Genomic DNA, 16,381 nt, shown 5'->3' with positions numbered 1-16,381 from the left:
TTTTCCCAAGCCCCACTCAGGGAAGATTCTGCTCCTTCCCAAACTGACGGAACAGCTGCGGGGAGGGTTACTGCCTGAGGGGCTCGTAGTTTACATACCAATACAGATGGAAGCACTTTGCAAAACTGTCCTTTAGAAACAATTACCACCTTGCACCTGAGGTTTGTAGCAGCCCCATCCCCGCCACCCCGCTCGCTTTTGAAATCGGCTTAAAGTGAAATTGAGAATGGGCGTGAGAGAGGGGGGGGGGAGGAGAGACAGAGAGAAAAAGAGTGAGAGAGAGAGAGAGAGAGAGAGAGAGAGAGAGAGAGAGATCGCGAGAGAGATCGCGCGCAATAACATATCTGCTCTAAAGAGAGATGAAAAGGAGGTTATTATGAGCGTGTCAGTTTAGGCATCGTTCTCTGTACCTTTCTGCTTCCTAGAGAAATGCAACTGTAATTTTAAGGTGGCTAACGCAAGACTGGGAACGTCCACGTTTGCCGGTCCACTTTTGCCTGGAAGGACAGATTCTCATCATTCGAGGCCTCTCAGGGTCCTATCCAAAAGATTCCCAGGCTATCCTCCTTCCTCTTTCGTCTTCCGAAAACTAAAACTCGCAAAGCGGTGGCATTCTGTGGATTGGCTAGTACTAAAATATCCATTGGGTGGCAGTAACACTATCCTCTTTATGACTTGCAGCAAACCAGAGAATGCATTCAATCAAATGAACCGATCTTGTAGAAACACTGGAATCATTTATGCATTGCAGTTTCTCTTTCTTGTTTTTGCTCCTTCTTCCCTGGGATATTCTGAGTGGATTGTGGCTATTTATCAAGATCTTGTGCTATTCGTGGTTTGCTTGTCGTTTTCGCTCAGGATTAGCATCATTCAAGGCAAACGCAAAGCTGCTTTTCTCCCCCCCACCACTCTTTTTTGAAAAATCATTTTTGGGGGCTGCTGAAGAGAGCTAGGACCCAGGAGACACCTTCCCAAACAGCAGGGGTTGTGTGCTTTCACATAGCAGTACTGTACAAGGAAAACCCCGTTGGATCTGTTATTGCGGGATACTTGTGAAATATACATTGGATTCTTTCTTATGGCTGCATTCCGGATCTGGAAATTTTACTTGGGGACTAAGAGGATCTGAAAGGCTACATGATACGGAAGATTTCCAAGCAAGATTCCGATTCTTGTCATAGAGCTCACAGACTTCCTCACTTACTGGCCTTTCTCCTTCCTTCTTTTTTTTTTTTCTTTAAATTTCTTCCCCCTTTTTCTGCTCTCTCTCAGTCTCTCCTTTTCTATCTGCCTCTTCTTTTTTCCCCCCCCCAGTCTTCCTTTTTTTCCTGCTCTGCACCTGGATTGTATCTTCACCAAACAATCGGGCACTTTGAGAACTAACTGGAGGCAGTCTTGTAGGAAGAGCTGTATGGAATTATCTGCTTTTATGGTGAACTTGGCATTTGTGAATGGGTATCTTGTTCACGATATTAATTGCTAGCAAAAACAAGAGAAAGAACACAGGAGTACAACGTGGATTTTTCTGAATACGCATTGTGATGACCAGCAATTACCTTACCGACTGATATCCGGAGGAGAATAATTTGGAAGACTGTTGTGGGTAAGGTCATTTTATATATGCAAACCCATCAGTGGCGTGAGCAAACTTGGGCGTTTGTAATGGGAATGGGTGACTTGGATGATTGCTGCATCGCATTGATGGCTGTGATGTGGCCGTTATTGGCACTGAATGGAATAACTGCAGTTGGGTGTGTTGGTGTGTGTGCGTGTGCGTGTGTGTATGTGGGTCTGTATTCTGAGTGTAATTGAAAATAAATCAAAGCATCACTCCCCCCTCCAATTATTTTGATGTGGAAGAGTGTCTTGAATTAATTCTGGGTAGTCACTCTTTTGTTTGGATGCAATATTTGTGGCTCCTGTGTTCTGGAAGAGGTAGCAGCAGTGAAAGGAACACTTACTGAAGAGCCCTATTTAAAATGAAACGAGCTACTCTTTATTCATTAAAAGAAATATGTTTTCAACTCAGTGCAGCATTCTGCTGCATTTCACAGCTGCAATGGGACCAGAGACATCCCACTTATCAAGTTCTTAAACTTTAAGGTGATAATCATTGTTAATTGTCCTCTAGGTTGTGATCGGAGATTATTAAGTAACCTGGGCTACTTTTTTATCCACTGGATTATCATTCAGAATGAAAAAGTAAAGAAGAGAAAAAGCTGAAAATGATGACCAAAAAAGAAAAAAAAATGCAATATTGTTTTAAATGTTACCATAATGCTTTCTTTCTCAAGTTCAATTGCCCCCTAATATAATTATTTACCCAATACCCTAAATAGCTAAAGCTGCGACCCACGTGCAGGGGAGTCGAAGGTCTGGAACCAGAGAGCATCCTTTTATTGCATTGCAGCCAGCTTTGGAAATGCAGGCAATTACACACTTCCCTTAACCTTAAGTTGAGGATGCGTCTTATCTGCTATATCTATTTTACCCTTTCGTTAAAAAGTTAGAGACTACAGCACGAAGGATGCTTGAACATATTCTGCCTCGGAAAAGGGATAAAACAAAATCAATATTGATGACGTGGTTCAGTGCACCGTACTGCAATGCTAAAGTCCCATATTCAGTTCCTATGATGAGAGAATGGAGCATTTACATGTGTTATAAATCTCACCCGGCAGATTGATCTGAAGGGGAAGGGAGAAGATATGTGGATATGTAGGAAGATGGATGGAAGTCGTGCATAATCGGTGATTATGTAACTTCATTACATCAGTGAGCTTCAGTCAACGATAGTGAGATGAAATGATTGTATAGAGAGAGGCTCCATCACCCTGTTAACTTTTGAAGGCTTGTAACAGCTAACAGAGGAGGAGGAGAGCAGACAGAGATTAGCTCCAAGGGTCCTGTAAACCCTGATCTCTGTGGCAAATTTAGCATGAGTTTTCTCATAGTGAGTTTCTGAGGGATGGCCAAGCATGTAAGCATTAGGGCTGGACAGGAGCAATTTTAGCCACACCCGTGGAGAGTCAAAATGAGTCCGCAATGTTTCACAAGTGCCCCATTGAGTAATTGGCGCTGATGATCCCAGCCAAGGTCACAGTTCTGTACCCTGGGATTGAAATATGTGACCCCAATTGAGAAGAAAGTCAAATCCACTGAAATGAAGACTGAACAGAATGACTGTTTGGGGTCTTCTCTTGCATTTTTCCTGCTAGAGCTGATGCAGATTTCAGTCTGGTGGTTCCCTCAATAAAAACGTTTGCCTCCACGGTGTGTCAGAAATGAGTGTTTGATACCTTTATCTTTGCCTTGAGAACCCGTTTCTGGGCCATGTTAACCCTCTGGGAAAAGAGAAGCAAAACCCTTCAAAGGTAATGATATCCTGTTAAATTGAAAAAAAATAGTAATGGATTCATTATTAATACAAATCCCAGAAATCAAGAGCAATCCATTTTCAAGTTTTACTTATTGAATGGCTTAAAAGACATGTTGCAGCTGCCTGTGACTTTTACCGTGAGAGGAGATAAATGTACTATGCTCACTGTACAGAGGAGGGGATACTGCAGAATAAAATGTCACTTTCCCTGATCTTTTATTTAGAGCTGTGATTTTCTTTAAAAGAAAATACACATCAGATCCTCTTGGCCTTCTATGGTTTCAGGGTGTGTTTTTTCCCCTTAATATATCCCCTCAATATGAAACTGCTCAAATCCTAACCCTATTGAATTAAATCATTTTATCTTCTCACCCAGTTGTGCTATGTCCTCTTTCCCTGTACATTTATTTTATGAAAAAGGCTAAATGACTTTTTTATCGTAAAGATGAGATGATTCTTTTGGTTTTTTCCTATGGAGTCAGGTGCAGGATCGAGACATCCACTAAGTAACTTTGAAAAGATCTGCTCACCCCAAATCAGAATGGTGGAATGAAATCTTGAGCTCCGATATTTGAGATGACTTTCTTATTTCTGCAGGACATGCCCCACACATTGATATATTGTGCCAGTGGATTTGGAGGTTTGGTGTTCATATTGTGTAGGAAATTGGATGTGAAGTTAACTCCTGATTCCTTCCTTCAGGGGTCAGGGTAACACTACAGCTGCTTCCATGCTGTTAATCTCCAACTATGTGCAGAAATATAGTCTGCAATGATTTTTCCTGCACTCCTTATTTTAATATTTTATAAATGACTTCCTCAATTGTTTTCTGACATAAGCCACACATATGTTACCGAAATGGCATATTCTAGAGGCGTTATAAGCTCAGTAGTGAATGGAAATAATACTAGAAAGGAAAAAAAACTCTCTAAAAAATGACGCTGACCGTGAAACATACATACACATGTCATTGCTATCCTTTTACTTGAAGACTTCATGTAGTCACATTAGGAAAGATAGTTTCAATCATTTTAATGGCACTTTATAACCTGTTACTTTCTTTTGGATAAGGATTATGTAACTCAGCCAGATTATGGCATTTTTCTTAAGTAGCCTACAAATCAACAATAAAAAGCTTTGCTTAATAGAAAAGCCTTTAAATGTGAAGGCAGTAAGTAATTTAAACTAGAATATCTATTTCTTTATTGCCATTTTGTCAGTCCAAGCTATATAGTTAGATTAGAAAATATTCAGGAAAATAGAAGAAAAAATCCCATTTATAAATATAGAAAGTACTAATTTTGTTTCCTGACCAGTTGCTTCAGCAAAGTCAGGAGATTTAGCTGATAAGTAACCACATTATTCCAAAAATTAGAGAAAAATTTTAAAGTATTTTTTCTTATGTTTGCCAGGTATGTGAATAAATCATGTTATTGATAAAATGACAAATAGATAAAACATTTTTAAGAGCAACTGAACTTTTAGGATCAATTTAAAATTTATATTTCAGAATCTTTTAATCTGTTGTACACTGAGTTTGGGATATACTTTGTTTTGCAACTGGTACAATCTTTGATGTTTGACAAATCTCTTGTTTTTCTAAAGCAGACTATAATATGTGGCAACCAAGACACCCAAGTGTTGATTGATAAGACTTAAAAGTAGCAAGTTTTCATGTTATGGTCAATTTATAAAGCATAATTATAATGGCATCATTTGAGCAGCTATAGATAAGGCCGTGTCAGCATTTTTCTTATTAAATTTCAATCCTATTTCCATTAGTAGTATCAGGAATCTCAAAGAGGAAGGAGCTCAGCTCTGAGACATCCAGGCACTGTAGAATTCAGGGCTGAGTCAGAGGGCCTGAGTTGCACTGCAGGCTCTATTAGTTACAAGCTTTGTGACTTCTGACCCCCGCATTTTACCTCTCTGTGTTCAAGATAATTATTTAAAAAGCACAGAATAGTTACATATTGCACTAAGGAAACAAGATGTGTGTCTAAGTGCTTACCATTGTGCTATGCCTTAGCGATATATGGAATTACTATTATTAAGGGTTCTCCAAAGTGGTATGAATTTAACAGTGCATTTTTTCTCACGCCCTTATTGTAAATCTTTATAGGCACTTGCTAGTACCAATTACAGTTAGCTGATAGGTAATATTGTTCAGTGAGTAAGCAACACAGACAAATTTAAAGCTTTGGTTGCTAATTGTTACTCAGTACTCAGGTTTTTCAGCTGTACTCATATGGGATTGTAGTTGTCTTAAGTAACTAAAAGAACAATTGCTTTTGAATAACAATCGAAGAATGGTAACAAAGGGTTTTGTTTGTGAGAATGTTTTAAGCTGATTGCTTTTTTTTTAATGCTCCTGAGTACTTAGGTGTTTCTGTTTTTGGTAACAAGAGTACACAAACAAATGTTCACAAACAAACTTGATGGTACCACTTAAAATGGGTCAATTGACCAAAAAGCTACTCTCTTTTATCACTTTATTAACAAAAGCATAATGGGTTTGAATACTAAGCACAGTAGAGGACATAAAGATATAAAGATAATAGTTCTGTTTTAGAATTTGCTAGTTGCAATAATTGCTAACGTTCTTTAGGGGGAGGCAATCCCCCATGTGTCAGTACTAACACTGCATTTCTTTAATGTTCTTGTATCTTAACATAAATACATTTACATATATGAAAAGGGCATAGTCAGTGATATGACCTTCTGTATATGTTTTTAAGTGACTGTATAATCAGGTGAAAAAGTAAGTTTTTATATTTTGGGTAAGGTGGAATTGGGAAGTGGAAAATTAACGCTGTAAATAAAAGTATATGTGGACTTAAAATAAAGAACTTTCCTGCTATAGTGCATTCTCCTCTTCCTAACTTCCCCGTGTCTTGCTTTTTACCTTAAGAATCCCCAATATTTCTTTGTTTCAGATGAATTTGATCATGCCTGTTTCTGTGACTTCATTGATGCCTTTAAATAGCAAGCATTTTCTTGGTTTCCTATTTTTGAAAAAATGCATATTCCTTATGTCTCATGGAAATGCTTTAGATTTGTTCTAGCAGATTTATAAAGGAACATTGTAGGAATGTAGACAGGCTTGTTTATTTGACAAATTCTGCTAATCACCTTACAAATATGCTTTTAATTTTCACCCAGAGAATGCCACCCTAGAGTATCTTACACTGAAGATAACATTCCATTACAGGCCAACCACATGGCTCAATGAACATACCCTTCTTCCCCTCCCTGACCACTGGATTATAATGAAACATCCTTAATTGGCATGCTTTTTTGATTCCCCAAAACTCTAAGACTCCTAAGGCTTTTAGCTTTAGAGAAGGGATGACTGACCTGCCTGGTGTTGCTTTCCTATCAAACGATCTGAAATTGCCAAGCAGTGAACTGTGGATAAAGCAGAGGGAGACAGCAAAGCCCTTTAAGATTTTTCTTCCGAAGACCTGCTCTTTCCTGTTTTCTTATTAAAACATTAAAAGTAATCTTTTTCATAACAAGCTATTCAAAGGGCGTATTGTAGTTACTATGTACATACACATAAAATACAATAAATGGCATTAAATGAGCTTTTTTGTTCATACAAGGGCTACATGTTTTAAGAATGAAAATTTAAGAGTAAAATTAGATTGTTGTTATTTTGTAATACTTCCTAAGTCAGGAAATTGAATGTGGAGTTTGGACTCACCAAAAAAAATGAAATGGACTATGATTTGTGATCATATAATTATAGACTTTCACTCTTTCAAAATGTTTGTTAATTATGTAGCTTATACTTTATGTGAATTATAATGATAATAAATCACTTGATGAATAATCATAAAATTATTCAGTCAGTGGTTTATTTTCTCATGGCCTGATCAACATGAGTTAATTGGTAGGTTCTTTACCCTATCAACATTTATATGTATTACAACTGTGACTTAATGTAGTGATCTTCATAATTTTCTGGTATAAATGTCCCCTTTTCAATTAAAAAAATTTGGAAGGCTATTTAATCATAGTTGTACTTTCAGTATCAGTTCATTGAGAAAATGCATAATAGTAAATTATGTATATAATAATTCTTTTAAAATTAATTCATGTATAGTCATAAGAAGGTCTATTCTTATATCTTTGAAATACATTGCTTATCTACATAGAAAGTTTGGTATATATAGATTCTAGACCCCTTGGAGTAAATCCTGCAGCCTTGGTAAATAAAAGGCATGTAGGTCTAGAGCCAAAATACTTGCATTTTATTATGCACATGAATCATGTTTATCTTACATACAAAATGAAAGGCAAGTGCTTCTGGTGGTGGAATATGGATCAAAGGAGTTGGATTTTGGATGGATAAGAGTTGGAATATTTAATTTGCTATGAACATACATTTAAAGTTCTAACACAGGTAAATTCGCATTCAAATTTTCAGATTCAACTATTATAATATAGATCTGTCTGATATTACAAAATAATTGCATTTGGAAAGATAAACATTTTGTTGCAGTGAAAATGAAAATGATTATAAATATAGCCAGAGGTGATTACAATGGCCTCGTAAAAATCTAGTATAGTTATATACAGTGTAGGAGTAAAGGACGCCCCATTACGTCATTATAGCCAACAAGGAAATTTTGGACGAGAGGAATGAAATTAAATTTCTAAGATCTCACAATTTCAGTGGCTCTCCTATGATGCACAATTCTGGTTTCTTGATATGATACAAGCCCTCAGTTGAGTATTTTAGTTATATAGCAATAAGTCTTGGCATAAAATAATTTTTCAATAGTGTGAAGCATAAGAAAAGTAATTGTTCTTGTTGAGGCTAATTTCAGTGCATCTAATCCTTTGGCCACTCAGTCACTTTATTGACTTCGGATAACTCTCATGGTGCCCCCACTCAGAATTTGTGGACTTTATGTTTCTTTTATGCACTCCGTGACCTTCTTGAACTCATTCGATCTCTGGAGACAGTACAGGGAGAGCTGGGAAAATAGATCACTGGTGGGGCTTCCTTGCCTTTTCCGTACTGTCCTCTTTCCCACTAGCTTTGTATCTCCCCTGTGGTAGGGAATGCTCTACTTTGGAGCTCTTCCTTTTGCCTGACTCTCCTGCACATCCTCTCTGGACATCCCTGGCATTTAGGACCACCATCGTTGTCTCAGTGTTGCGTGCTGCCTTCTTGTTTCCAAAGTCATCCACCAAGGTGTCTTATCAAATGATCTTTTGGCCACATTTTATCCCACTTTGAGGAGATGGAATTTCAGATTTTATTTCTTCATCAATAGGGTCACTCTGTTTACACAGAAAGTCATGAACCAATTTGGGAATAATGAAGACAGTATTATTTTTATCAGGTTTGCCAAGGTAGCACCACACGGTTACTAAGTAAAGGAGATACAGTTGTGTGTGCATGCATGCATGTGTGTGTGTGACTTTTGTCAAGACGTTTAACATATGAATCACTGTTAATATGCAAAAGGGAAAAGTTTGGAATAGTAGGCTCCTCCCCTTCACATTATAATAGTGACATTTGGAGAAAATATGCCATTAATCCCTCCATCCACCCACCCAGAAAAAGTGGCTTCAATACACTGCATTTTTGATGGGAAGGTGGAGAGGGGGCTCTGGAGGACATGTTTTTATTGGTTGGATCTTGCAGTGCCCTCCAGTCCTACTGGGCAGGCAGCTGCCTAAGGTACCTGTTTGAAGAAATGACACTGGCTATGAACACTGTGATGTTCCCAGCCTCTCTGCCAACTTTATTTCAAAGGAACACAGCCAGGGGAGCTAAACATAGCAGTAAAGATGGAAAACTGAGACGTAGAATGGTATCAAGTATTTTGTGTACAGAAAGCTTCATGTGGCCAAGGGAGAAAATTTGAATGTAACAAATGAATCTGGTGGCTCAGTGTTTGGCTTTTGAATACCCCTGTTAAAAGCCCCTGATTGTTCTCACCATGACAAAACTCCTGAATGGCACTCAAGAGGCTCCCAGCTCCATAGTGTGCAGAGTAAATGCATTCAAGGGGTCTCTGGGGGTTGTGGACTCTGCTGTTTTCCCTCGTCGGGGTTCTCCTCCAGGGCCCATCATAACACAGTCACAGAGCAAGCTCCTCATGGCAGCGGGTGTGCTCATTGCAAGGAGTGAGAAGCTTCACTTAGTTCTAGGAAGCCAGTGCCTGTCTGTTTTGTATTTCCCGTGCCCAGCGTTGTGCATGGCATGGAGTAGGACAGCCGTGCATCACCTTTACATGAATGGATGCTGAAGCATTTAGCGACAGCAGATCCATTTTTGATCAATGTTCTCCCAAATCTATGCTGCCATGTAAACTGAGACAAAAACTGCTGATTGAGGAAAGCAAAAAAGGAAAATGGAGTAATAAAGGAGAGAAGATTAATATTAGGTAATTTGTAACCTACAAATAGACTGAGGGAGAAGCAATGGCTGGCTCTTTCTCATTCCCTCCCTCCCTTATTTCCTTCCTTCCAGTCACTTCTCCTTCCTTCCCATCTCCCTTCCTTCTACCCCTACCATAGATACCTGAGTGTCTTCAGTGTGCAGGGTGCTATAAGTGGGCCTGTAAGGAATATAGAAATGAGTGGTGTTAAACCGTGTTTCTCCAAAAATAAGACCTAGCCGGACCATCAGCTCTAATGCGTCTTTTGGACCAAAATTAATATAAGATCGGGTCTTATATAATATAACGTAATATAAGACCCGGTCTTACATGACAGCAAAATAAGACCGGGTCTTATATTAATTTTTGCTCCAAAAGACGCATTAGCGCTGATGGTCTGGCTAGGTCTTATTTTTGGGGAAATAGGTTATGTCTAGGACCAAAGATGGTTAGTCAGGGATAGGGGTCATAAAAACATCTATATAACTATAATTCAAGATAGTCTACTATGTGTATTTGTAAGAAAGGTGTCGAGTATGGTACAGTGTCAGGAAAGGGTCAGAACACGTGCACCTGGAGGTATTAGGAGAACCTTGTTAATGGAGTTGAGGTTTAGGTTAGACTTGGAAGGGTTTCGCATTGGTGTGGAGAAAATATAACATTCCAGGTAGAGGGGAGATCAAGAAAAAAAGTATTGTAAGCAGGAGCAGAGGGAGCGTGCTTAGGGAAGAGCCGATGTTCTGCTTTCCCCAGAGAATGGGGTATGTAATGCAGAATATAAGATAAGGCCGAAGCCCCCAAGTTCCCAGGTCAGGAAGGCAGGAACCAATGAAATGGAGTTTCATGAGCATGAGAAAAATGGAACAGTTTATGACCTACTCAGTTTTATGCTTTAGAAAGAAGAGGAATAAATTAAGAGTTTGTACCTTTGATTCCCAGTTTTCTGAATTTCCCAAGGACTCCTGAATTCCATCTTCTTTCCAAATTTCTCCATGTTGAACCTCTGCTCTCAAACAGTCATCATGGGCTCACTTCATTTCCTTTTTTCTTTCCTCCTTTATAAGACTGAACCACTGTTACTGGTGCTGGATAAATACAGAGGCCAAAGGTTAAAATTAACTACTTTTTTAAAGCATATGACAACATTCTGTAGTGGAACATATCCATTCCAACTATCTTTGTTTGGTTAAGAAGTTGCTACTCGCCCTAGCAAAAATGCTGTGGTTTAAATGTAACTCTTCAATGAGAATGTTTAAAGTTTCTTTCTTTTTTTATAATGATAGCAATAGCAAAATGATCCAAAGCAACAATTCATTTGGAAGGAAGGGGAAGTTGGAGAATGCAGCTAGAGAGAAAAAGAAAAAGGAAAGGGTTTTATATAATGTAATGGAAGGTGGAAATATAAATTCCAAAATAGTTTTGTATTAAGATCATATGGAAAAGGAATAATGCTTTAGAGTATAACATACATCCAATAATAAGAAAATAAGATTTATTCCTAGCAAGTGTGAACTCTTCTATTAACTACCAGTAATTACAACAATTTTGAATTGTAGATGGAAATCACAAAGTGAGCCTCCTAAAAAAAAAAAAAAGCTAATTTTAGCTGAGTTTAAATTCTTTCCTTTATCAAAAACTTTATCTACACTTCTAATAAGTAGAAGAAACGAAACTAGTAGGGATTGTTTTTGTTTTTTTTTTTTTGATAATATCTCTGATCACTCCATATGGGAAATTCTAGTAAGTAAGTAGGGTAATAACCAAACACGGAAGATAAAATGAAAAGGAATGCAATTGATTTCGGCACAAAGTAAATATTACATGTATGACCATTAGGATTCGGCTAAAAGACGAAGTAACATAACCTAGTCAAAACTCCCCCCTTTAGCCCTGAGGATTCTGATTCCATGGTGTAATGGACCATAGGAATTTGTACATTAAAAGTGTGCAGTCATTGGGAGCCCCGAGGTGTGTCTTGGGAGGGCTTCAGCAGAACCCTCTGTCTCTGTCAGTATTCCCTTCCCCTTCCTACCATAATTTATTATGGGTATTGGATGCTTTCTCAACATTCTCTAAAGTGCCCTACCAATTCGGCTAAGACCCTCCTATGCTGAAATTCTAGTGCTGCCACAATAATCAGGGGATAATTGTGCAGCAGGTGTGGCTTACACTGGCTCTTGGTGACCACTGTCCTTTGATCCTATTAAATTGTTCGAATCACTCCTTCCATTTGGCATTTTAATAAACTCCTTCGTGAATGAATAAGAAATAGTATTTGAGGGCCCTGTCTGTTGTAAGGGTTGTGCTTAATACGGGCTGAAGATGCAAAATACAGTTCTTGCCATCAAAAGCTTACGGGCTAGTGGGGAAGACAGATGTGTTTTATTGGGATCCCTGGAAACAGAAGGTTTAGTTGCTTCTGAGGCAGAGGGAGAAACTGATTGCAATGTGGTTGTGGCTGAGGCCTTAGCAGATCTTACAGGTCCTTCAAAATTGTCTGAAATTAAATCGAGTCAGGGCTTTTTATTCCCACATCAGGCAGTCACTGGCTGTGGGCTACCCTGGGGGAGAGGGTATAATCTTGAGCAAGACAGTTTCCCGTAGCTGCTGAGGGCAGGTCCCACTGAGAGATTCAGCTGTGAGCCGTCAGCTGCAGGATGGGCACATGGGCCATGCAGAGGGCCATGGAAAGCATTGGGAAGCTGACAAGGACATTTTATTCCTTTGCCCTTGAGGCGTGCTGCAAGGAATCACTTAGGAAATACTGGGAAATCTTAGATATTTGTTTAATGGGTAAAAACACTAAATATTATTAGTACAAGGCCTTGCTTAATGGAGTTAAATTTCAGAGAATGTGGTTTTCTGAGGAATACAGTTGAATCCACATTATAATTACTCTTGGTATAAGTTATCAGTCCATCAGTATTTAATGAGCATCTCCTATGTACCGTGGACTTCCATAGGGAGAAAGGAAGGAGTTGAAAATCCAGGCCCATAGGATCCATTTTTCTTTAGTGGTTTATGTGCTGGATTCCAAGGTTAAGGGAAGGAGTTGGTGAGAGGTCAGGGAAGGGGCAAGGAAATGGAGTAGAGGAGCTCTGGGCCAAGTTCTCTGAATTCCAAAGATAATAAGACAATTGTTTGGGTTGTGTGGGACAAGGCTATAGAAGGATAGTGAACGTTGGCAGAAGGCAAGGCTCGATGAACTTGAGTGGTAGTGAAATGAGTTGAATGTAGATTTACTGATACAGAACAGACAGAGTAAAAGGAGTGTTTCATTAGCATTAGTCAGTCTGTGATTTGGACTAGTGACAGGGTAGTTTTGAATATGATGAATCTGAAATCATAGAAATAATATATCCTAGAGTTTAATTTTCACTGAAAGGAAGAGTTTCATATAACACTATTCACTTTAACATTATGTAAAATATTAATTATTTCCTTAATGTGAGGGAAGTGCCATTACCTTAGATTTTTAAATGCTTTCTTCAGCCCTAGTGAGGTGATGTAGGAAGTACATCACTCCTATCACCTGTAAAGATATTCAATCAAGTGGAATACACTGAGACCATTTGTGCCAGTAATTTTTAAAACTAGTGGCTGTGTCTAAGTGGGTAACCATTCATTAAATCATAGAAAATTTGACTAGAAATGAACTTAGTACACCTCCTTGCAGATATGTAAAATCTCTCTATTATAACTCAAATATCTATTAACTGATGTTCACTTTAATAAACAACCGCTTTAACTATTTGTCGCCTCACTTGACCTGACCTTTGTCTAGATGATCAACTCAATGCAGTTCAGCAAATACTCCCAGATTATCTACCTTCTGGATGCCGAATGTAAGCACTAGGCTAGAATGAGCAATCTGCTCATTGTCAAAGCCATGAAAGATGTGCACCGCTGAGTATTTTTAAAGATTTGTCTTAAAAGGAAAAGGTAGTTCTCACCATCACCACCAGTGCTGCTCTAAAATAACTGTTCGGTTCCTTCTCTAGCCCTGGCATGTCTTTTGTAATAATAATAAAAAAAAATTATGGTATTTTTAACAGCATTTTTTATTAGTTTCAGGTGTACAAAACAACCCAGTGATCAGACATTTATATACCTCACCAAGTGATAACCCCAACAAGTCTATTAAAATTTATGATATTTTTAAAAGACCAAGAACTCAATGAAGATAATACTCCTTTTCCATTACAAGACTCCCTTGGTGTTTATTGATGTATATGTTTTATTTTTTCAAATATGTATTACTAAGCTTATTAGGAAGTTTTCAACATCTCTCTATGTTTACACTATATATTTTCATTCCATATAATTTCAAGGCTCCAGGCTCATAAGTTGCTCTATTTTAACTATTTGCATCATGCTATTTGTGCACAATACACTTTTCTTTTATCCTCATAGACTTAAATCAATTGATTTTGGCTTTGCCCACACAGAGTATCAAATCCCTTAAAGTAGGTAAGTCATGTTACTTAAATTTCTTACTCAAGAGCTATGTAAGTGGTATGGGAGATGAGTGATGCCTATTGGAACTGTGCATCAGAAACTATTTAAACCTCAGGTGTATATGTAAGTAAAAAATAATTACTATTTCCTGTTTTCAAGGTTAAAATTATCCTTAATTTCTTAAGATCATAATCAGAGAAGGTGTGGGTTATTGCTCTAAGCATTTTCCGTGGACTCTCCCAATTTCCTGGAATCAAAGATTTAAATCCTAGTAGATTGAAACGTATCCTTTATTAGTTTCAGAACTCCTCCCAGCCCAATTTTATCAGTTTTATTTTTTGTTTTATCGTTACAATGGCTATGATTACAAAACTATAAAAAGAAGAATACATATGATAAAGATTCACTGTGTGGCTTCAGTCCAGTTTTTAGAACCTGAAAGATACTAAGAAAATTCAATTTAACTTCACTGGAATCATTAGTTAAGTCACAGATGTTAAAGAGACCTAGCTATTATTACTGTCCTTACCACTCCAAGAAAGAACTATATGTACACACATTTACTTTTTTATTATTATTAATTTTATTGGGGAATATTGGAGAACAGTGTGTTTCTCCAGGGCCCATCAGCTCCAACTCAAGTCTTTGTCCTTCAATCTAGTTGTGGAGGGCGCAGCTCAGCTTCAAGTCCAGTTGCCATTTTCAATCTTTAGTTGCAGGAGACACAGCTCCCTGGCCCATGTGGGAATTGACCCGGCAACCCTGTTGTTAAGAACTCGCGCTCTAACCAACTGAGCCGTCTGGTCACCCCACACATTTAATTTTTGAGAATCTCAACAGGTAACTGGAAATTATTTAATACCAAAGGCCAGTCTCTTAGAAAAGTTGTTTGTTTGAAACCTGTTCTAATTTTATGTTGGGAATATTAGCATGTGGGGTAACCTAGGACAATGCACAAAATGTGTTGCTTTCTAACCTTAGCGTTTACTCAAAAAAAGGGCTACAAAGACCAGGACACTAAGCACTGAATAATAAGCTCAAACCAAGGACTTCGTGGCTCCTGGCAATATTGTGAGGTATATGGGTTTTGCAATAAACCCCTTCATTGCGTTAATTCAAGTTTTTTCTCCAAAATGTGTCAAAAATCCACAAAAAATAATTACAGTATTTATATTTAAAGTAAATACAGTGAAGGTGCTACATCTTGTTAAAAAATGATTACTTTGAAGTATAAAAATTTCCTATTGTTATTCATTCTTGAAAAACACAAAAATGTAGAAAAATGTACATCTGCTTTCCTAAACTTCCTTTCTGGAACACTGTCAAGATTCTCTCTAGTTTGAGCTCATGGGGTAAAGTCGAACGCCGCAGTCAGCTTCATGGAAATATCATTGGACTGTAGATGAACGTCGCAGCGAAAATGTTATGGAGCTCTTTACTTCTCTTGACACTCAAGTCCTAACTGAAATAACTTTCATCCTGATTGCTAAGTGTTCCCTAGCACAGAAAGGACTGTTTCTCCTAAGAACATTATGTGCTCCCAAGCCACTGCTAGCCATGTCTTTTTCTCATCAAATTTGCCATTTAAAACGTTTACTTCTCTGTGTCTCCCCCACTTGAATGTAAGACTGAGAACGTAGGATCTCATCTGTCTGGCTCACCACATATCTTTGGTGCCTAGGAGACTGCCTGGTCCATAGTATGATTTCATAATTATTAAATACGGGAAAGGAGGATTTCTCAAGGTGTCCTGGTCTTAGCAAGATAAGAAGAGAAAGGGGAGTTTAATGAAATAACACAATGAGCCCAGCTTGGTAGATATCAGGCCATTTGCATTGTAAAGGTTTTGTTCATGATGCAATGTTGGGTATATAGTAAAGGTACTGTCTGTTTCATTACTCAGGTCAGAACACAGGCCCATCACATGCCCTAAACTGCCAGGTCAGTTGATCAAATGCCCGAATGTCAAGCTGAGGACTTAGGTTTTGGTTACATCAATAATGCAGAAAACAATGTTTTAGAACCATTATTCTGACAATAATTTCTAAGGTCAGCATAGTAGGAATAGACTGGAGCCTATATTTAGGCAGCTACTGAATTTTTATAAATTATAATGTGATAAAACTCATATGTTTTAGCTTGG

The 16,381-nt window shown here is 38.1% G+C and overlaps 1 protein-coding gene across 1 annotated transcript in view; it reads left to right on the top strand.

The window, feature by feature from the left end:
• Positions 1-1,409: 1,409 nt before the first annotated feature.
• Positions 1,410-16,381, top strand: part of IL1RAPL1 (interleukin 1 receptor accessory protein like 1) — a 1,302,015-nt gene continuing 1,287,043 nt past the window's right edge. The window contains exon 1 of the mRNA XM_081041668.1: positions 1,410-1,603. The gene's annotated coding sequence lies outside the window, so the exon portion shown is untranslated. The remainder of the gene's footprint in view (positions 1,604-16,381) is intronic.

The sequence above is a fragment of the Rhinolophus hipposideros genome (genome assembly GCF_964194185.1).
Source record: "Rhinolophus hipposideros genome assembly, chromosome: X".
Classification (NCBI taxonomy): Eukaryota; Metazoa; Chordata; class Mammalia; order Chiroptera; family Rhinolophidae; genus Rhinolophus; species Rhinolophus hipposideros.
Note: the sequence above shows the minus strand (reverse complement) of the source record. Positions and strands in the feature narration are given on the sequence as shown.